Genomic DNA, 23,220 nt, shown 5'->3' on the forward strand with positions numbered 1-23,220 from the left:
TGGCACACTCAACAGTGCAATGGCTTGAATTCTTTCTGGGGTCAGTTTCCTTCCCTCTTTCGATAAGAGATGACCTAAGTGGGTCACTTCTTGTCGACAATATTGCAGCTTTGAGAGAGACACTTTGTGATGAAAGGCAGACAAATGACGCAACAAGGACAAGGTAGCGTTTTTGCAAATCTTTTCAGTATCCGCGGCGATTAGTAAATCGTCAACATACTGAATAAGGATAGCGCCACTAGGTAAAACCAGTGCATCAAGCTGCGCTTTTAAAGCCTGACTGTATATTGATGGACTCTCACAGTAGCCCTGGGGAGCGCGTTTAAAGCGGAAACTTCGACCTCCTAAACTAAAACCAAAAATGTCTCTGCTCTCCTCTGCAATTGGGATGCTAAAGAAAGCATTCTTCAGATCGATCACTGAGAACCATGCAGCCGAGGCTGGAATCATGGTTAACAAGGCAGTTATATCAGGGACAACTGGAAACTGTGGTACAACAATCTTATTAACCTCTCTAAGATCAATCACAAATCTGTAAACAGGTGGCTGTGAAGGGTCCGTTCGTTTTAAAACAGGTAAAACAGGACTATTGCAAACGTTAATCAAATCACTGACAATTGCTAACAATGCTTTCTGACCTTCATTGGAGATCTTGTACTGGGGAATACGTGGCAATCTGACATTGGCTTTTAAAGTGACCACATATGGCGGTATTTTCAAAAGACCCACATCATTGGGACCAGTAGCCCAAAGGACATCCGGAAGGGATGACAATTCAGGTGGCATTGCATTTTTAGACAAATACATCGGGGAAATTACTTTCTTACCTAATGTAAGTTGTACTCCTGAGGGAGAACAATATAGTGTTGCATGCAATCTTTTTAGCAAATCTAAGCCTAGCAAATTTTCACCACAACCTGTCGTTAGAATGAGGGGTGCTTATAGCTCACAAGGTCCAACAGAAAGTGACATAGGACTAGAAATCGGGTTCCTAACTGGGGCGCCAGAAAAACCTACTGAGACATTCATTTCGCCAGACAAAGGCACGCCAGGGAGTTTTGAATGCATGATTGAACTCTTTGCAGCACCAGTATCCAGCAGAAAGGGCTCCGTTACATTCGCTGTAGTTACTTTAACATAGGGTCCACTCTGATCCACTGGCACTGAAACAACTCCCTCTCTCTGTCTATGGCTGTCCTAGTAATCATTATCTTCTACATTGTCATCTTCTGCATAATAATCATTATTGTAGTACTGAGCTATATTACCAGTCACGTTGGCTTGCTGATCAAAGCTATTTATGGTATTTTGAGGCAGAAGAGGACGCGCGTTCTGGGGAGCATTTCTACGCCCTCTGCCTCTAGGAGCTTGCTGACCACCTCTACCTCTTGCGCCATACGCATTACTGTTACGCTGCATTAATTTAGGGCAATTATATTTAAAATGACCTTCCTCTTTGCAATATGAACATTGGTTGGGACCTACAGGGATTCGTGGTTGATAATACCCATTCATTTGCTGACTATTCTGAAACTGTTGGGGCTGCTGATAGATACCTTGTGTTTTCCTATAATTACTCTGTCCTCCACGTGGCGGATAAGCCTGCTGCAAGAGGACCTTTGTTTTTAGTTCTTTCGTTTTCTTATCTGTTCTATCCTTCTCATCTTTGTCTCTATTCTCATAATACTGTGCAGTAGCCAGTATTTGTGCTGAAGAGGAAACAGCCCAAGAACTTTCTGAGTCTTTTAATTTTTTACACAACTCGGGAAGTAGATTCTGCACAAATTTATCAACAAATAACCGTTGGCCACCTTCAGTGCTCATGTCTTGACCACTGTGGTCGATAAACGTTTCTTCAAACCTGGTAAAGAAATCAGACACTGTCTCATCTTTCTTCTGCTTACATGCGGATAGTTTATCCCAATTTACGCGCATCACGGGCATTATAGTTTTCATGTAGGTACTAATTCGACCAGGGAGCTCTGCTACCAAAGGCTCAGGTTTTGCACCACCAATTTGTCTAGTGTCTGCGGCAATAATGTTAGCCCATGTAGCACCTAGTTCTGCATCGTGATCTACATTGCGAATTGACCCCCACAAAGGCTGTGGAACAACATTTCCAAACAACATATCAATGTCAGCTAAATTCATGATACATGATCCTGCAGTTTGTGATAACTCCTTATAATATCCTGCAGGGTTTTTACGGGGATCAGGCAATGTCTGTTTAAGCGCTATTACTTCAGATCGTTTCCAAGGGACATGCACCCAAACACGCTGAAAATGTGCTGGCATAGCAGCAATACCATGAGCGGCATCAGCCGCAACAGCTTCCTTCCATACCGGAGGGACTTCTCTCATAGGGTATTGTCGCGCTTTTCCCTTTCTCCCCACAGGTAAATCTTGTGCAAACAACGACTGTTGACAATCATCATTCCTCAAGGATAATAAGATCGCAACTGCTCTATTGACATCGGGGCCCACAATCGTACCTTTTCCAAAATCGAATCTCACTCGACACAACTCCTGCGGGCTTGGATCTCTACCATGATCATCCAATTCCTCACAGAGGATTTCACACATTTTCTCGAACACATTCCTCTGTTTCAGGGCATCCCATTGATGAAAAACGTCACCAACTGATTCCACATCATAGAGTGATGAAAAAATAATCCACCTACGCGCCATATGATATAATGTCTTTTTCTCTTCAGGATCAGGCAGCTGACTGCGCAATTGCTTACGCTGTAAATCAGGAGTCGCACTAGATGACCCAAAGAGAGGCGATATTAAACCAGTAACTACATTAGCTAGTCGTTGTCATGCTGAAAGAGAAGTTGAGGCAAAAACAGGGGGATAGACAAAGGGAAGAAAAACGGATTCAGATACTGGTACCGGGGTAGTGCAAGAAGGAGCGCCAGAGGAGGCCGCTGGCGTGCTAGGCAAAGTCGCAGGAAGCGCAGGGGCAACAGGTAGCAAAACTGGCGGCCCTTGAGAGGGCTGCACTGCAGGGATAGGAGCCGGCTGAGGAGGAGCTGGCGCCTGTGGGAAGGCTTGCGGCATATTTACTGGAGGTTGCGCATTTACAAGCTGTGGAGGTGCGGTGGCATTTTGCGCATATGGGGGTGGCGAACTTAACAAATGGGACATTAGGAAATCTTTCTCATTCTCTTTTGTCTCATCTTGCACAAGGGGTGACAAAACAGGGTAACATTTATCAATCCCTAGTTTGCGCCGTCTATGCAACTGTTCCTTCATTTGTTCCTCCTCATTATCTTTAAATTGCACAGCTGCTTGCATCACTGACATACCTCTCTCTCTCTTATATCTTTTCGCTAGCTTAATTTCCTTCTGTTTGGCTTCCTTTCTCCATAGGCGGAAAGAATCAAACATCGCCGGCCGGGCTTTCTTTTTAAACAATTTAACTTCCAAATTATCTAAGATATCTGTATCGAAACTACCATTTTGGGGCCATTTTAAAACACTGTCCTTTCTGGTGTATCGGATCCATATTTCATTATATGCAATGGGGCCCACGCCATGTTTTACATAAAGCTCATAAGTTGGAGTTCCAATTGGAGGAACCGGACATGAATCCTCTAACTGGAAATCCCTTCCACAACCCAAACAAAACAATCTACAAAATACACTAGAAACAGGCATCTTCGCTCACTAGTCTAGTTTCAAACGTCAAAGGATTATCGAATACGATAGTCTCGTGAATACACAAGTCCTCTGGCTTTGAGACTTGCAAGCACCAAATCAAAATGAACCCGAAGGATACCAAATTCAAACTAGGAGACGCTCCACTTATACTTAACTGAATAGTGATGATCGATGGCGTCACCAGAAGACTCTCTCGATTGTTTCGCTCTACCAAAAAATCGTCAAGGGTCCAAAACAGGGCGATTAATCAGGGCAGCAGTCCTTCGTAGCCGTCGGGACGCGGAGAACCTCGCAGAAAAGACTTTTGGACCACGTCGACATGCAGGGGTCGATGAAGTGGCGGCCTTCCTCCAGAATTTCCACACGAAGCTCCTCACGAACCTCTGGCTTGGACCGGTACCGCTGAAATCGCCCAACGTTGGGCGCCAACTGAAGTACTGGGTATTTTAAGCCCAGCGGTGCAGGGGAACACACCCTATGACTTCGGGTTCTTCCTGTTTCAGACCTACAGAAACACAGAGTCTTCTGGGTGAAGTCAAAGATCAGTTTATTGGCTGCAGACCAATTACAGGTATCCTAGAAGTACAACAGCGTGTATGTTCTCAGGAGACTGCTAAACATCACAGAAACAGGCTTCTCCTTAAATACAAAATATCCTGCTTCAGGCACACATTCCTTGGTTTACGATATGGCCATTACATGTATACATTACAAATGAAAAAGGCAGAGTCATGATGACCATCCCACATTCCAGTTAAGCCAGCCTGTAATTATTTACCCAGCAAGGCTCAGATCCCACATCAGATATCGATAGGCCCCAATAAACATGAGCATCTCCTGTTTGGAAAACAAGCCATAAAGCAGGAACAGTCAGGTGCGAAAGAGATTAGCTGGAGGCTTGTGTAGGATGAAAAGGCTTTATGGTGTGTCAAGCCCTGATGCTAATCACAGGTGGCCAGAGGACGGGGAACTCGTGAGACCGGACTGACCTGGGGCAGCAGAGCCAAGCTGCCCAGGTCACAGAAAAGTCAAAGGAAAGGCACATGTGCTCTAAAAGGCCCGTATTTGCTTCATGCTATGTAGCCTATGTGAGGGCAACCATAAGATGGCCACCGCTTCTAAAATGGAACCCATGTAGTGATGTATAATAGCGTATACACAGTGCATTCATAGCTAAAACGTTACAAAAAGCACTTGTACATACCGCATTAACCATTCGCGGTTCACTAATACCGGGATAGACAGGGGTAGGGCCCTGCCTCCTACGCGGTCCCAAATTCTAAAGTACGACAATCACAGCCGGGTACTTCGCGCGTGGATTAATTAGACCAACACTTGGACATCCATCCACAGTTTGGCACACTGAAAGTACTAAAATGCAATGACGTCCTTTGCTACGGAGAGCAGTCCATTGACTTAATTTGCATGAAGCAAGAAAACCATCATTGCTAGTTTTTTTATTTTTTCCCTAAAGTTCATTGTTTTGTTCTTCCAGTTCCGTGTTTTCCCTTTTTTGCAGAAAAACCCAAAGAAATTAAAAATTGTTCAGAAAACCAAAAAAAAAATATATAAAAGAAAAAATAAGAAAAAAAAAGTTCTTGTTAGAACTAACTTTCCTGGTTTAAAAAAAGAGCTATATTTGTATGTTAGTGTGTGAAAGTTTAGATGAATGTATGTGTAGTGCGTAATTGACTGAACGAATGCATTAGTAGTGTATGGTGAATGTATAAGTGCAGAGCTATGAGGAAGTGCTGCAGCATCACACAGTAACCTCTTTAACTGCACAGGGATGAAACATACGTACATAAATATGTTGCAAGTCTATGCTTCTCTCTGCACGGCTGCTTACACTGCAGTCATGTGGTGACACAGGCACCTTTACACCATGGTGCAAGATTATCTGTGTCATGTGGTGTTTTTGTGCAGGAAGACACACCTTCTTGCACACAAATAATCAGTAAAGGCATTTATCTCCTTTAATGTATGCTGAGCATTTTAGCATATATTGAAGGTTAAAAAATGACGAGAAATGAAAACAATTCTCCTTGTTGTGCTTTGCTACACCAATTGGAGAATGGTGCAGCATTCACACACATGTCCAGATTTATTATTTTTGATAAATCTGGAGATGTGTCTTGTTCTATCAGTATTCTGTGCAATCACGCACAGCAACACTTATAGAACACCCTTTCAATGCAAAGTGGTGTGTATGATGAGGTCGTATTTACATTGACAAAAAAAGGTATGCAGAGTGCCTTTTCCTCTCTTTGTAAATATAAAAGTGTGTCTTGCGCTATAACAATGTTACACAAATTAACATATTTCTATTTGGAAAATTGCTTGTGAATGATAGGAGGCAAGCATAGAGTTTTGTCTGCAAAGATGCTCAAAGAAGAATGATTGAAATTATTGCGGTCCTTCAATAGGTACAATCGGAAATATTATGAACCACTCAAATCAGTTTTTTTGCAGGTCATATGATATCCTATAATAGGGACATTCCAAAACTACATAGGTATAAACAGGGTGTTTTGAAAAAAGTATTAAAACTTTGTAGCTTCTTGCAGATCTGCCCATTGTGAATATTGATACTTATTTAAACTTACCTTCACAGTATTAGAAATAAAAAATGGCACACATTTTTTTCAGTTATTTTTTGTAATGTAAATTGTGGTAAATTGCTTATTTAAGACTTAGGATCTGTGAAAGAAAAGAAAAAATAGTTATAACATGTAATATTACATTTTTAACAACACAGCATAATTTAAACAAAGTAATTTGTTTGCCTTTTTTGCTGTTCTCAGAATATATTGAATTTCACTAGAGATAGTGATTTCAATCATACTCATCACATAACAGCGGGCAAAAAAAACAATCAAAAAGATTGCTTAAAAAAACCCAACATTCTATTCTCAGTAAAATACCAGAAAATATAAATCACACATATATAAAATGCTTACTGCTAACAAAATTTTATAACTTCAATTTATTAAAACATGAAATGTTGTCGCTTTAAAATATTCACCGAGTCATTGAGTAAGAAAAAGTTCATAATTCAAACATATACCTTTCCTTGAGGTCAAATGGTATTTTTGCACTGTTTTTATGTAAATTGTCCAATGGTAATCCTAATAAATTATAATATTAAATTCCTCAGAGACTGAATTATCTTCCTAAAACTTTGGCTTTAAAAATATTAGGTAGGAATTTGGTAATTCACTAGGCAAACGTTGTTTGAAAACCAACTGGGCATCATTACACAGTTTCCAGCCTTTGTCACATTTTAGATAGGCAGTGTAATGTCCAGATGTTGTGAAAGGACCATCATGGAAAATTATTGCAATTGCTGCAAAAGTCCTTCCTGATATTCATAGTTGTGTTGCTACAAATCGCTTTATTAAAGTGTCCAATTTCCTTCCATCAGCTGTACAACGTTGCATCATTAAAATTATATATTGTCCATATTTTTTAAAAAATAATGTGGATAACATTTCTGATTTACATTGGCTACAGTCCATATTTTGATTTGTAGCTTTAACTAATTTATTGAAAGACACTGATTTACAGTCCGGTAATGTTAAATATAGAAATCTTTCAGTGTCTACATTAGTGCTAGATGTATACATACAATTTTCACTATGATTTTCCCATTTGTAACAAAGGCCAAAAACATTTTCTATTTCTATACCTTCATTTGCAAAAACAGTAAGCATATACATTAAAAATTCCTGAGCATCTTGTTGGATATTTTGCGTAAATTGTGTAGAACCAGAACATACATCCAAAAGATTACGAGCATCTAAAACAGTTTGTATTTTACTTGTATCTGTTCTCAATTTTTCATAAACAGAATGCAACAAGGAACAAAATCTTTTTTCCCAATTCTGCATAATTTGTTGTTGCAAACCTTCAAGATAAAAAACAACATTGACCACTACATTAGCATAGCACCTGAACTATTTTCAAACTTATAACCAACAATCTCTTCAACAGTGTCCTTTTTTTTTTTTGCTTGCAAGGACAACATTATCTTGTTCTTTTCCCTTCTCTAGACCTTCAGTACAGATATTCTCATACCTTCTTTTTCGACCAACCACACACTTTCCAAATACAGGATATTGAGCTAAATTGAGAACATACGCTCTTCTTAACCTATTATACTCTTTTACACAGTTTGCATCTGCAGTAACCTTTGTGTCATCAAAATCAATCAAAAACAAACCAAATAATGTTCTAACTCGCGACAAAGCAACATATGCCATACCCTCTTTAAAAACAGTAGATCCAATATTCACCAATGCACTGTCTACACTTAATCCTTGAGATTTATGAATAGTCACTGCGTATGCCAGAGAAAATGGAAATTGTTTCCTACGGACATATAAATCTTTAACAAGCAAAAAACGGACTGAACAACGACCAATTTCTTTAACTTCTTCAATCTGATCAAATTTAATCTTTAAAAATTCAATTCCATCTTCTTCCTTTTTTTTTTTCTTTTTTTTTCTTTTTTTATTCCTCATATACCATATAGTAAAGGGCATTCCTGATGGGAGGCCATAACCTCTCCTCAACGGTCATCCTATCCCAACCCTGATGTTTTAAGACCGATGTGGAAAGAGAAGGGCTCAAACCCTCAAGCAATCACCACTTCCACTGTCCACTTCTTTTTACGCTGCTAGATGACCCAGCGTCATTTTGAAGGGACCAGACAAGCAGTGCCCAGGTGAAATCATTGGAATATTCTCTATCTGTTCCGCCATACAATCAAGGCTGCCCAGACTTTTCCGTAACTATTACTGTCACATGCCATATCTGATTCACTGGCATAGATTATATGTTTCAGAAACTCCATAAAAGTTGGGGCATTTATATTGTTCCAGGCCCTGCATATCTCTCGTCTTGCCAGGATGATCACATAGAACACAAATTTAGATACCGGTTCATTAAGCTGATAATCTGTATATAGTCCAAACATGATCAAACTTGGGGAAATTTCGATCTGTTTATCTAATACCTCGGCTAAAAAACCTTGGACCTTTACCCAATACCCTGCTATTTCAGGACATAAACATATGAAAGTCATCTGCCGCAGGTAGTTTACATCTTGGGCATTGATGACATAGGCCTGTAATCTTTGTTAGCTTTTTTGGGGACATATATACTCTGTATGTAGTGTATAAATGATTTCTTTTAAGAGGAGCTTATTTAACCACAGCATGTAACATGGTATAAGAGTCTCCCCATATTTTCATAAAGTTATTTGGATCCATACTAATAACATTGCCCCAAAGTGTAAGAAGTTCAGATTCTGTTATACCTTCTATCCATCTTCTTTCTGATAATTAACAAAATCCACAACTTTACCCATTGCTCCAATAACTAATCCTTTTTCTACATCCAAATTACGCCTTAAAATTACCCGACAGTTTATACATGCATATAGAGTCTTTTCTAAACCAGCCGTTTTAGATATATTTTTTCCTAAAGAATCCAGTCTTGTTTTCAATTTTCCCATCAAAATAATAGTGATTCCTTCATGCTATATTTTATAGATGGCTCCCATTTTTATAATTTCTTCATTATGCAGTTTCAATAGTTCTTCGTTGAATATAGAACACTCGCGCAGTGTTGGCATTAAGCAGATCACTGATTTATTTTCTGCAATTTTCATGTGTATTTTCTCAGGAATTACATTTTTTTTTGGAAACAAATTGGAAAGTAATCGATTCTGCAAAGTTTGCTTGCCATGTTCTGTCAGAAGTCCAATTCTTATATCTTGTAGAACACTTCCATATTCAGCATCATTTGCCTGTCACATATTTTTCGTCCGTTCTTTGTATTCAAAATATGTCCAAATGTTCACGTTTCCAACACTACCCAGAGACTTTCTGGTATCTTCATGCGCAAGTGTTTTAAATACTGGTTGTCCTTTTACAGGAGTCAGTTGCAGTAGATCTCCAAAAACTTTAATGTTATGTGCTGCCAACCCAGTTGGAGCAGTGACAACACAAGACAAATGCGACTCAGTTGTTTTCTGCAGATAACTTGTAATTACTTTAATTAGGAAACTTTTTCCTGTTCCAGATTGACCACTCACATACATTCGGATAGGTTGAAATGATGTACATGAGCACTCTTTCTTTTCATGAAGTAATCCATGGTCAATCTGTTCTTTCACTTGCTGATATATTTGTTTCTGTTCACCATTAAGTTGTTCTTCCAAGTTTCCTAACTGCATTACATCTTCTTGAGCTTGATGCATTGCTGTTTCCACCTCATTCATGGCAATTGCAGCTTCATTTTCAACAATTGGTTATCCTAGTGGATCTTGACTCAGTGCAGCAGAACTTTGACTGTCTTGAGAACTGTCTCTAGCAATCTCAGCTGCAATTGTAGCTTCTTGATCAATTTCATCATTCAACATTTTCACATAATTTGCTAAAGCACTGCATTGTATGCTATCTTTTACAAGCATTAAATGAATCTTCATAGCTCTGAAAATCTCCAAGTAATTCCAGTTCTGAACGCCACGTTTTGAACATTTGCAAAATGCCTAAATAGTAAAATTCCCTTTTATCAGCAGTGTCGCAACTCAGCTTCCTGTGATTAATCAAGTTTCCTTTCCTTCGTTTCACCAAAAATCCTTCGGAACCAATGACTTCATATTTTCCATCATTAATGTTCTCTGTAGTGTTCCGTTTAAAAGTGTAGTTTTGCAGCACTTCATAGAGACACATGTTCTCAAGATGATGACTTCTGTTTGGTTAATATGTGTCCAACATATTCGTTTTCAAAATATCTGTACTTTCTGGTTCTTTTTCTGCTAAATATTCATCATCATCATAGTCTTTATTCGAATTAAAAAAATAATTCATACAAGACACAAACATATACATGAGACAACAATATAAAATCCAATTCGCTAGGCTATACAAAGTTTTAACAATAAATAATTAAAACAGTTTTAAATTGAGAATTAAACATATCAATTGACTACAGATGAAGCAAGATATTTAAAAAGAAGTGAAAGGAAATAAAACAGCTGGACAATACAGCGTCCCGGGATAGAACCCTATGAAGGTGGCGCCTCTGTTCCCCGTATAACGTTACATCTTAGGGACCATGCCCATCCCAGATATTTAGCTAAGGCGATTGAGTGGACTGGAAAAGTGCTTGTGCTTAGAATCCTAACAGCGACAGCAGAACTCCTTGTGCCCAATAGTTTGCACAAAGGAGTGAGCCACCGTCGTCTGGGATTCACATAAACAGGGCAAACAAACAGAAAGTGGGCAATAGATTCTTTTGTGTCACCACAACCAGGACAAGTATCTTTGTCTGTACCAAACCACCCACTAGTTAGAGACCTGAGTGGTAAGGAACCTGCTCTAAGTTGGAAATAAAGCTTCCTGTCCCTAGGTGAGGTGATCAAATCCCAATAGGGTTCAAAAAGTGGAGTGGCCTTTGCCTCCAAAAAACAACTAGTAATCGAAGAGGAGGCAGAGTCACTCCACACCCTATGGTCTACCTTCTCCCAATAAAGCTTTTTCAAAAGCTTCCTAGCGGGAAAGGCAGCAATAGCGGGGTCACTCCATAGATCTGTCAGTCCCAAATCTGCCAAAATTTCCCGGAGATTCCTGAGCCACCCTATCTTATGAAACTTGTCGGCCTGCATTACATCCATGATGCCCATTGCATATGGCCGAAGCTCAGGCGTAGTCCACAGTCTCCTCCAGTATAAGACTGGACGGAGTTTGGCCAAATCCTTGAGGGCCTTTCTTCCTAAGTCGTAGCGCAGTGGGACCAAAGGTGTGCTTTGTGGGAGACCTGTTATACAGCGAAAGAATTTGTTTTCAACAACTGTAAGAATCGATAATACGTCAAAACCCCAGAGCTCTGCCCCATACAACACTGCACTAAGGGCCTTTGCCTCATAAACCTGGAGCACGGGCTTGACCGGCTTGGTGGATGATTTTTTATGCTCTTTGGCCAATGTTCCCGTGATCTGAGAAAGCTTCAGCGCAGAAATCTCCAGGTGTCTATTCCACTTATTGTTATCTGACACGTGGATGCCCAAATAGGCAAAGTTATTTACCTCCTCGAGGACTTGGCTATTCATTGTAAGTTTGCCTGTTCTATAGCTTGGGTGCGGGTTGAATGTCATAAGCTTGGTCTTGGTCACGTTGACCTCCAGTCCATGTTTGTTACAAAAATCTTCAAAGACTTTCAAAGCCCTTTGCATGCCACTTGGAGTTTTTGATACTATAAGGGTGTCGTCGGCAAACATTAGTATTGGGATAGGGACTCCAGCCAACTTTGGAGCATCGGTACTGGTTTGGAGCATAAAGTCAACTATGCCATTAATATATAAATAGAAGAGTGTAGGCGCCATGGCACACCCTTGGCGCACACCACGCTCTACTGGAAACTCGGGGTTGTGTCCCCCAGGCCTCCCCACTGTATTTTGGCAAAATTAGGTTCGTGGAGCCTCCTGATTAGAGTCAGGAGTTCCATAGGAAGGCCACGTTTTGCTAGTACCCTCCACAGTTGTTCACGGGGGACAAGGTCAAAGGCTGCTCTTAGATCTACGAAAGTGACATAGAGACTGCCTTTGCCTAACGTGACTGTCTTCCAAAGCAGTTGTTCAAAGCGGAACACCTGGTCCACGGTGCTGGTAAATTTTCTGAAACCTGCTTGGAGATTAGAAAGGATCTGATTATCTTCTATCCAGACCAGTAGCTCATTCAGTACCATCCTCCCAATAACTTTTTGAATAGTATCAATAAGGCTAATAGGCCTATAGTTTCCTGGGAGGGTTTTATCACCCTTTTTGTGAATAGGAATTATGATAGCACCCCCCCACGATTTAGGTACCGGGGCACCTTCAGCCACAGCATTGGCCAGGAGAGCAATATACTTACTCCAGAGTATCTTGTTGTTAAGAAAAAGGTCAGATGGGACTCCATCTGCCCCTGGTGCCCGCCCGGTGGCTACACGAGCCAAAGCAGCTAAAACGTCCTTCGGACTAAAAGGGCCAGGTGAATAGAAAACATATGGGGTTGTCCTCAAGCAACTGTAGAGGGGGTCACGTGCGTATTGAGGTTTAAAGTACCCCAGCCAATCTTCTTGGGTGACATGATTTGAAGGTTTTTCGGGGGAACCACCTCTGTTCCACTTGATCACATTCCAGAACAGTCTGGTGTCCCTGGCATAACAAGCCTCCTTCAGATCTAACCAGAAAGATTCGTCCCATCTTTTCTTTGCTTTGTCTATACACTTCTTATACGATGACCTGGCTAGCTGAATGTGTGCCCTGTTTCCACTAGAGACAGCTAGTGAAAGAGTACTTCTAGCGCGTTTACATTCATTATCATACCACCTCAATTGCTTGCGCAGTGGCTTATTGCCCTTATTGAGTGGTTTGAGAAAAAAACCGCGCAGGCCTTCGAAGAAGGATTCATGTATTCTGGTAACTAGGTCACTGTTACCGTTGTCATTCAAAGCGTCCTCCAACCTCGAAATGATTGCGGTAAGCTCATTGTCAATACTAGCGATGGTTGTGGGATTGGTCATTACCTGGGACCACTTTAGCCTCCGCATGTCGTTGGACACAACACATCCACTGGAAACCATAGGTGTCTCCTCACATCTCGAATGATCTCTTCCCCACCAACTGTGGGAGACACAAATAGGATTGTGGTCGCTCTCTAATCTTATCTCGACCACCATGTCAATGAGTTTACACCACATGCTCAGTCCACAAAGCACATAATCTATCCTGCTCATTGAGCGGCCATTGTCAAAGGTTGAAGCTCCCATCCTATCCCCTGGGGTCCTACCATTCAGGGCCCTTAGGCCCCTCTCGAGGCAGAGTGTATTTACCTGCACTGCTACCGAAGACCATCTTTTAATGGGAGAGAGTGAGAGTGCTGGGATGCCCCATAAACTATCCTCTTCAGGATCAAGGCCACTTTCTAGGTCAGGATCTAATAAGGGTTCGAATGTGACATTGAAGTCTCCTGCGACAATCAAGTCTCTGTTACATGATTCAGTTTCTATAAGGCTAACCAAGGTATCCAACACCCTTGATGTTTTCCCTCTTGTGCCACGGAGGTATAGATTATAAATATCCAAACTACCCCCGTGGTCAAGAGTTAATCGTACTAATTGAATATCTGGGGAGCCCGTGTCAATCGTAATGGCGCTCGGGAATAAATCCTGGCGAGCCCAGATAATTAGTCCGCCCATTGGACGCCCGAACGGACCTTGGGTGGCTGGGACGTGAAAATTTAAATAACCCAACAGACACTGAGCCTCACAGGCCCATGTTTCCTGGAGGAGACAAACATCATATTTACTCATAAAACTAACCCATTCTGGTGAATCTAGTTTGGTCTTGATACCAGCTAGATTCCAAGACAACAGGGACCCTTGCTTAATAGTGGGTGGAGTCATGTGAGATGGAGCTATCTGGCCTTGTACCCTCCCCCTGATGCCCATTCTACAATTAGGCGGCGAAGGGGCCCTGGAGATTACAAGTGGTCCTATCAAATCTGGGGGGACAGCATCATATTCGGCCGTAAGTATGCTTTCATTGGCCCTCGACTTCTTAGGGGATAAAACATGTGTCACAGAGTGGGTTTGTCAATAATTGGAGCCCTTGTTGTAGAAAAATTTTAAATTGTGGGCCTCTATCCCCTTTCTTGGTCCGTATGTTGGGTACTCCGTAAAAAACCTTGGTAGGCGTGCATCCTCGAAATTAACGATGATGCAGTCTCCCTGGGTGGTTTTAGGTTGGGGGCCTACCCATTGTACTCTTCTGACAAATAGAATCCGTCCATTAAAATGAGTAGGGATTGGTCTGTGTATATTCAGCCAATGGCTCGTTTTGCTTTTTAATTGGTGGAAGGATTCAAATTTGCCAGTAGGGAGTTCAGGGACACCAGTTAAGATCACAACATAAGGTAGTGATTCGGGGGGAAGATGTATTTGCGTTGGGGACGCTCTTGGCGGAGTGCCTGGGGTAGGTAACTGTTCTCGTACCCACAGATTTCATAGGGTTTATAGCCGGGGCTACTTTACTTGTACAACCCTCCCGCCCGGGTAGTTGATGGATAACTGACATCCCCTCCCCCCCTTGTGACCCAGATGGCTGGCTTGTGTTTGTAACTTGTGAGGGCAGGGCTTTGTCTAAGGCTGTGCCTGCATCAGTTGTAACCGGGCGTTTGTCTGTTGGAGAGGGCATGGGGTTTGTAGAACTTGTACCATAGTGGCAATTACTTTTACCAATGTCCCTTGTGGCCAGCTTAACAACATTTTTAAGTGAACAAAAATTGTCCAGAACAGTTTGTTCAAGTTTGTCCACCTTTTCTACAACTGTTTTTATCCTTTCTAATAGGGGTAAAATTAAGGAGCGAACGGTATGTTCTAGCTGGGAAAACATATCATTGCCATTGGGCAGGGGGGGAGAGGGTGCAGTTACATCTGCTGGTGTAGGACAGGCTGGAGAATTAAAAGAGTCAGAAGTCAAAGTATTACTAGTAGGTTTTGGAATTTTCGCCTGCCTGTCACCGTCAATTACCCCAGCCCTTTTCCTTTTGTGGTGCACTGGTCTAAAAGGTTTCCCCCCTGCCCTGGTCTGTGGTCGAGTGGTTTTAAGTTTAGGTGTTACCACAGATTCCGCTGCTGAAGCCAAATCCGTCATCACTGGAGATTGTGATAGCCTCCCAGGAGGTGATAGCAAATTTTCTGGAGATACAATCTCAATGTGGGAAGAGACAACCCCCCGTGTATGGTCTGTATGTTTGCTTGGTGACTTGGCAAGTGCCAACGGGCCCAGGGAAGAACGTCTAGCAAACTTAGGATCAATAGAGAGGCGCCTTTCGGTAATAGCGATTTCTTTCTCAAGTACCGAGACAGCTCGGGTGATAAATTGGTCCATGGTGCCAGACACAGTTGAAGGGACCGCAACACGTTTCCCCATTCCAGGCATTTTTCACGCGGCAAGTGGGGTCCCACAGAAAGTAACAAGATAGCGCAAATGTCAAAAGTTATGCTGCGAGTATTCCAAACGTTCGATAAATGTACTCACTGTACAGGGGGGTGGCCCAGCCCGGCCTCTTCCGGCCCCGGATGGCCACAGACGGTCCCGCCCTTATCCCGGGCTTCGCCCGGCACGTCCCGCGCGCGTCCCGCGACGCGGCCCTCAGCTGTTCTTAAGTGCGCCTCCTGGCGCTGGCGCTGCGTTCAATGAGCGCGCCGCCGCTAGTGCTGCCGAGAGATGGAGTCCCGGGGCGGCGACGCTGACTCTGGCACGGTGTGACTGTTGGCGGTGGCGGTAACAACAATGGCGTGTACCGGAGTTTTCCAGGCTGACCAGGTAGGTTTCTCAGCTCCCCCAATTTCTTGAACAGATTTCAGTACCTGATTTTGCATTGCTGCAAGACCTAGACTCACCCAAATGATTCTTCTACTTTTGGAGTATAGACTTGCAGATGATAACCGATCTGAGCATTCATATGCTCCAATTTCTCGAGGCAATAACATCTTCAAACTGAAACTGTATAATTTCTCACTTAGAGTTTTTTCATGAGAAATCTCTCCCTACATTTCTTTCAATTCAGTCTTTTCTGATTTAGTAATGTAGGACGTTACATATCGAGCAACAGCAATGGAATTGAACGCAACATACTGAATATCCATGTTAGCGTTCCACATGGATAAAATAACTGGATTGTAGTCATTTATGGATTTTGAATCTTCGCTTCTTCTTAAGTTGTAGGTATTTTTCGGAGACTTTCTTGTGATGGTATGTCGCATTGCTGACATAAAACTATTCACTCTTTCTTTGGATAATACAGGACGTGTGAATGCAAAACGACATTTGGTATAGAACTTATCCTTAGACTTGTACTTTCTTTGACAGTATTTTCCACATCTATGGCTTTGGAATCGTAAGACTTGTTGTTTGAAGTTTTTATCTTCTCTCCTATTGGGTACAGCACATGTGGCATATTCTTCAATGAAAGACAAAACAGTATCATCTGAATCTGTTCCAAATTTGGGGGCGTCCTTGATCCATAACAACATATGTATATGAGCGGCACCTCTTGCTTGATACTCCTTTCTCCAAAAGAAATCCACAACTTCTCCAAGAGGAGGATTCTTTGTATTGCAGATGAAAGACATCATAGCTTCAAATCTATGATTAAAATATCTGCATACATTAACAGGATCCAAAGAGCACAATTCTCCAGGTGTCTTGTATTCAATATTTTTTATATTGGAATTTGCCTCTCAAAGAAATTCAAGTAAATCATCCCAAGTGTACTCAGCACAGCTTAGTGTAAGGAACCATGTAGGAGTTCCTAAGTTTCGTAGCATACATTTCAGTTCTCCATGACGGCGGTACCAATATTCATTAGTCCCACGTTGACATGCCATCAGATTAATCAACTGAGATTCTAAATGATCATCTCTCTGATGCACTTTATCCATAAAATCCTTTGCAGATACATTTTGCAGATGCATTCCAGTTTTTAAAATGTGATTTACTGCATATGAAAGTCCAGACAAGTCACTTTCAAACAGAAGATGAAACATATAAGGGATACATTGTTGAAATCTTGGATCTTCTGCATATTATCTTGTTGTCCGATATTCAGATGCAGGAATCTGCACAGGACGTTCAACATATCGTCCACCTTTTCCTGTTGGAAACAACTGCGGGAAACAACAAGCTTCCAAGCTCTCTTCCCATACACTCATGGGACTTCCTCTTGCTTTTTTCATTTGGAACAACTCAATCGTATTCCCCATCACTTCTTTGGAATGAAGTGGATGTATACTGTAATGTTCAAAGATTTCTTCACATCTGGACATGTCCACTTCTTCAATTTGTCCACTTAATGTTTCAGTATCTTCTGCTAAATCTATTTCTTCTTCTCCTACCAACACGTTTCTATAGTACTTATTTTTCATCAGATACAATGTTGCCTTTTGCACTTTTCTAACATCCACTAACTCTTACCAGATTTTCTTATTCTTAGTTGGAACACCATTAACTAGAAGGACTAGTGGTTCATTTTCTGTACGGTCTACACCAATAGTTTCAATGTTTTTCTTTAAATCTAACGGTAAATACACAACTCTTCCTTTCAATCTCCTTTGTAAGTCTGATGGAGGCAATTTACCAGTTTTAGGCTCCATACGAACAATAGCCTGAAACGGGTGCACACATTGAATGAGAATAGACTCATAGGTATTTAAATCTATCAGCTCTGGAGGAATAGCAACCAACTCTAGATTATTATGAACAGCTCTAGCAGGCATTTTATTCTCATCTAATTTGTTATAACAATATTTGCAAATACGCTGCTCAGATCCCAAATCAAAACAATCCTCTACCAACAAATAAATTGCAAATTCCTTCCACTTATCATTATTTTCTTTTTCACTTTTTTAATACAGATTGACATTTATAGTGAGATCGTCGACAACAAATACAAGAAACATTTGGTCTTTCACCTGAAATTACCTCAAACTTTGAGATTCGATCTTCAACATTCTTTGTAATCATGGGTTCTACATTGTCTTCAACATTTTGTTCAATTAATGTGTCAGTTTCTACACTCTCTTGCTGAGGACCAAAGTAACAAAACTCAATATCATCACAAACCTTCATCCCATCTTATACTAACCCACGCAAAAGAGCACTGTTCAACTCATTTAACTTTAGTGCTGGACTTTTTGCATAATACAATCTTCTCACTAACTTCCGCATTTGAGTATGATGTACTGCCAACATCCTGAAATGGTGAAAAACACTTTGACAAACTTTCCTAGAAAGACAAGCCAGAGAATGACCTTGCAAACCAGTATTTTTCTCACTCTGCAAGGGTCTAGTCCTTGCAACACCTTAATTTTTGTTTAACACTTTTTTACTATTTGCTCATAAGAAACTGCATAATTTATCAATAGATTCTTGTCATACACTACAAATACTACTGCAATCCCAAGTGTACACAAGGTCTTTAGGACGTCTCCCTAGAACTTCATCAGCTATCACTTCTTCTGCATTTCTTTCAACCATTTTCTCTTTGTCAATTGGACAACCATTTCTAACCTCATAACCTCCACCACTGGTGTCAACTGCATGCAATAAATTATTGCTCTGTAAATAACTCTCTTCATTAAAGAAAGGCTCTGAACTTGAACTGTGTTTCCACTAACCCAAAAAAACATCACAAAGATTTGTTATGTTAATTACTCTTTTTCTCCTACTTTTAGCCTTCATTAAATGGATTGGTTTATCTAGTGATCGTAATACTAAAACGAATAGTTTCCTTTTTACTTCAAAAGCCTTTTCAACGATGGTTTCAATATGCTTCTTCTTTTTATAAAATAGAGCTCTCTTTTTATATTTCTTCACATCTTTCAGCAAATTATGTACTACTCTCTTGTAAAAAAATGTGTGTATTTCTTTATACTGATTTTTCTAGTTGAAGCATTCTCAGAGGTTTCAGCATTCTGTACATTCTGTCTGGTCCTACAAATATTTTTAATAAATTGCTTTGTGATCTTACCAGAAGATTTTTTCTTTTTAGCCACATTATGTTGTTCATTCAATACTTGTGGTTGATTTTTCTTCAAGTAACTGTCCTTTTTCTGTTCTTTTCTTTTTCTTACTTTTTCCGGCATGATTTCTCTATTTAATGGTGATAAACAGTATCTGTAAAAATTAATCACAAATAAATGTATATTAATATCTTTATAAATTATACTTTTCTATTACTATACAAATACATTTTATATAAATACTAACTAAGAAATTATAGGCCTGAAGCATAAGTGTGACGGTGGTTAGACCACTACATGCATAGTGCATACTACTTTGAAGCAGTTCATTCCCTAAAGCCTGCCTCACTGAAAGAGTACATGCTTACTGACTGAATGATTACAGTACTATAAGGAGAGACACTGGGTGAATTCACAGTTGTTTGAATTTTACTTTACTGAATAGATTACTACATGGTACTGAAAGACTCACTATGGGTTTGCAACAGCAGTCACAGTGTGTTTGCTGGAGTGTATGCATATTTACTGTGCCTGAAGCACAAGTGTGAAACTGGTTAGACCACTACATGCATAGTGGATAGTTATTTCATGCAGTCATTGTGAAAAGGCATGCTTCACTGCATGAGTACCTGGGTACTGACTGAAACATTAGAGTAATGCAAGGAGAGTGCCTGAATGAATCTTTTAAGGGTTTGGGTTTTTGCGCAGTGAATAGATTAGTACATGGTGCCGGATTAGTCACTGGAGGTGTGCAACGGGAGTGTTTGGGTGTTTATTGGAGTTTATAGATACTGACTGGTCAATTGAAGGTATGAAAGACAATTGTGTAGGTGGTTAGAGGCCTCCATGCATAGTGGATAGACATTTGAAGAACTCCATGTGCTAAGGCCGGGTTCACTACATAAGTATCTGGGTACTCACTGAATCATTAGACTACTACAAGGAGAGTATCTCGCTGAATTGATAAGTGGTTGGGTTTTGGTGTACTTAATGGATTAGTACATGATGTTGAATGGGTCACTGAAGGAGTGTAAGGGGACTGACAGGGTGTTTGCGGGAACTGTATGAATACTGACTGGGGTATTGAAGGTCTGAAAGACAAGTGTATAGGTGGTTAGAGGCCTGCATACATAGTGCATAGACGTTTGAAGCAGTGCATGCACTAAAGCTGGCTTCACTACATAAGTACCTCAGTACTGACTCAATCATCAGAGTACTTCAAGGAGAGTGCCTGGGTAAATGTATTACTGGTTGGGTTTTGGTGCAGTGAATGGATTATTACACAGTGCTGAATCGGTCATTGGAGAAGTGTAAAGAGAGTGACAAGTTGTTTGCAGGAACTGCATGAATACCAACTGGGGTATTGAAGGTGTGAAAGACAAGTGTGTAGGTGGTTAGAGGCCTTCATGCATAGTGGAGAGGCGTTTGAATCAATCCATGTGCTAAGGCCTTCCTCACTCCATTAGTACTTGGATAATAACTGAATGATTAGAGTATTGCAAGGAGAGTGCCTGGGTGAATTTATAAGTGTTTGGGTTTTGGCGCAGTAAATGGATTACTACATGGTGCTGAATGAGTCACTAAAGGAGTGTAAGGGGAGTGACAGGGTGTTTGCAGGAACTGTATGAATACTGTCTGTGGTATTGAAGGTGTGAAAGACAAGTGTGTAGGTGGTTAGAGGCCTGCATGCATAGTGGATAGACGTTTGAAACAGTCCATGGGCTAAGGCCTGGGTCACTGCATGACTACCTGGGTACTGACTGAATCATTAGAGTAGTGCAAGGAGAGTGCCTGGGTGAATCTTTTTAAGTTTTCGGGTTTTGGTGCAGTGAATAGATTAGTACATGGTGCCGGATGAGTCACTGGAGGTGTGCAAGGGGAGTGTTTGGGTGTTTATTGGAACTTATACATACTGACTGGTCAATTGAAGGTATGAAAGACAATTGTGTGGTGGTTAGAGGCCTCCATGCATAGTGAATAGACGTTTGAAGTACTCCATGTGCTAAGGCCAGGTTCACTACATAAGTACCTGGGTACTGACTGAATTATTAGAGTACTAGAAGGAGAGTGTCTTGCTGAATTTATAAGTGGTTGGGTTTTCGTGCACTCAATGGATTAGTACATGATGTTGAATGGGTCACTGGAGGAGTATAAGGGTACTGACAGGGTGTTTGCGGTAACTGTATGAATACTGACTGGGGTATTGAAGTTCTGAAAGACAAGTGTGTAGGTGGCTACAGGCCTGCATACATAGTGCGTAGACGTTTGATGCAGTGAATGTACTAAAGATGTGTTCACCACATAAGTACCTCAGTAATGACTCAATCATTAGAGTACTTCAAAGAGAGTGCCTGGGTATATGTATTGCTGGTTGGGTTTTGGCGCAGTGAATGGATTAGTACATAGTGCTGAATGGGTCACTGGAGAAGTGTAAGGGGAGTGACATGGTGTTTGCGGGAACTGTATGAATACTAACTGGGGTATTGAAGGTGTGAAAGACAAGTGTGTAGGTGGTTAGAGGCCTGCATGCATAGTGGATAGGCGTTTCAATCAATCCATGTGCTAAGGCCTGCCTCACTTCATTAGTACTTGGATAGTAACTGAATGTTTAGAGTATTGCAAGGAGAGTGCCTGGGTGAATGTATAAGTGTTTGGGTTTTGGTGCAGTAAATGGATTACTACATGGTGCTGAATGAGTCACTGAAGGAGTGTAAGGGGAGTGACAGGGTGTTTGCAGGAACTGTATGAATACGTTCTGGGGTATTGAAGGTGTGAAAGACAAGTGTGTAGGTGGTTAGAGGCCTGCATGCATAGTGAATAGGTGTTTGAATCAATCCATGTGCTAAGGCCTGCCTCACTCCATTAGTACTTGGGTACTGACTGAATGTTCAGAGTATTACAAGGAGAGTGCCTGGGTGAATTTATAAGTGTTTCTTTTTGGCACAGTAAATGGATTAGTACATGGTGCTGAATAAATCACTGGAGGAGTGCATGGGGAGTGACAGGGTGTTTGCTGAAAGTGTATGGATACTGACTGGGAAATTAAAGGTGTTAAAGACAAGTGTGTAGTAGGTTAGAGGCCTGAATGCATAGTGGATAGACATTTGAAGCAATCCATGTGGTAATGCATGTTTCACTGCATGAGTACCTGGGTACTGACTAAATCATTAGAGTACTGCTAGGAGAGTGCCTGGGTGAAACTTTTAAGTTTTTCGTTTTTAGCGCAGTGAATACATTAGTAGATGGTACTGGATGAGTCACTGGAGGTGTGCAAGGTGAGTGACAGTTATTTATTGAAGTATATAGATACTGACTAGTCAATTGAAGGAGTGAAAGACAATTGTGTAGGTGGTTAGAGGCCTGCATGCATAGTGGATAGGCGTTTGAATTAATCCATGTGCTAAGGCCTGGCTCACTCTGCATAAGTACGTGTGTACTGACTGAATGATTAGAGTATTGCAAGGAGAGTGCCTGGGTGAATGTATAAGTGTTTGGGTTTTGGTGCAGTAAATGGATTACTACATGGTGCTGAATGAGTCACTGAAGGAGTGTAAGGGGAGTGACAGGGTGTTTGCAGGAACTGTATGAATACGTTCTGGGGTATTGAAGGTGTGAAAGACAAGTGTGTAGGTGGTTAGAGGCCTGCATGCATAGTGGATAGGTGTTTGAATCAATCCATGTGCTAAGGCCTGCCTCACTCCATTAGTACTTGGGTACTGACTGAATGTTCAGAGTATTACAAGGAGAGTGCCTGGGTGAATTTATAAGTGTTTCTTTTTGGCACAGTAAATGGATTAGTACATGGTGCTGAATAAATCACTGGAAGAGTGCATGGGGAGTGACAGGGTGTTTGCTGAAAGTGTATGGATACTGACTGGGAAATTCAAGGTGTTAAAGACAAGTGTGTAGTAGGTTAGAGGCCTGCATGCATAGTGGATAGACATTTGAAGCAATCCATGTGGTAATGCATGTTTCACT

Source organism: Triturus cristatus, chromosome 8 (genome assembly GCF_964204655.1).
Source record: "Triturus cristatus chromosome 8, aTriCri1.1, whole genome shotgun sequence".
In the NCBI taxonomy this organism is placed as follows: Eukaryota; Metazoa; Chordata; class Amphibia; order Caudata; family Salamandridae; genus Triturus; species Triturus cristatus.